Genomic DNA, 1,238 nt, shown 5'->3' with positions numbered 1-1,238 from the left:
AATTCACACCAGACCAGTTCGCACTGAGATTGCACAGAGTCCCAATGCGGATATCGCCAATCCACGTATTAAGTGCACTCGCCAACATGCACCAAAAAGAGGAGCCAGTACGCAATCAGTTCGGAAGCCCCGCGGAAAGGGCGCACATCCAGCGATGCCAGGTATGAAATTACATTCGTGTTAGCACCCGAATTCGAATCGCCCAGCACGCAAAAGCCCCAGTTCCACGCGGCAGAGACCCCATCTGATAAACGCCTTTGAATAAGGCAAGCTGCAATTCTTTGAGGAAGTGCTACACTTTAGCATTATACATTGTTTGAAGCCATAATTCCTGGAGTTTCCAAGCCATTGTTGTTGGGTGCTTTCAAATCATTTCTGACTTATGGCCACTTATGGCACTAACTAGTGTCATGTGTAGTGTGCCAGGAAATCATGGTTTCTATTTAACCCACTCTCAATGGACTGGAGTGTGTGGATCTGTTTCATTTCTATTGACTCTTTATAAGCTTCTTTTTTAAATATATTTTTTGGGGTTCAAGGATTGCTGCTCTGAGGTCTGAGATGCAACATTCAGGAAGATGGAATTGTTTTGCAACTAGTTTTTCTGTATCCTCGTTCCTAATGTCTGATTTATGTCAACTTATTCTCTGGCACAGAAACCGGCTTATTTACCCAATGTGTAAATAAGGAGAGCCTGAAGGGCATTGTTGCTAGAGCATGATATCACACTGAAGCTTAAGTGAAAGTACCTCTAACATTATGGATGATATGAATAGGTCCTTTTGATGTGTGGGCAGAATTAGGTTTGTGGCCAATAAAAAGACCCTCTTTTATAGTCCCTTCTTCTTAGTATCTGCATATCTGATTTAAATGCAATGGTAGGAGGTAATCACACAAACACACTCACCCACAAAAGGACATTTTCTACTCCTGAAAATGGCTCTGCAAATTTCAACACACTGAGTACCACATGCTATGCTGGAAAGTTCCGAAGTTCCATACATATGTGTGTCACTTTATATTTAGACATTTAGCTATAGTTTTGTTTTCTAACAAACTTTTAAAGGCATTTACAGAACTTCAAAAGTTCCAAGCTGATATGTTATTTAGTGCTACAGCGAAGCAATGAGTACACATATTGAAGGAGAGACCCAACCACCAGAAAAATGAAGCCTACATGGAGGCTCTTAAGCATAAGAAACACAAGAGTCTAGTATATTAAGCACACATATTTACTT

This window comes from Sceloporus occidentalis, unplaced genomic scaffold (assembly GCF_023333645.1).
Source record: "Sceloporus occidentalis isolate IW3139 unplaced genomic scaffold, rSceOcc1.0.p SCAF_2, whole genome shotgun sequence".
NCBI classification, from domain to species: domain Eukaryota; kingdom Metazoa; phylum Chordata; class Lepidosauria; order Squamata; family Phrynosomatidae; genus Sceloporus; species Sceloporus occidentalis.
The sequence above is the reverse complement of the archived record's forward strand: the minus strand, read 5'-3'. Positions refer to the sequence as shown.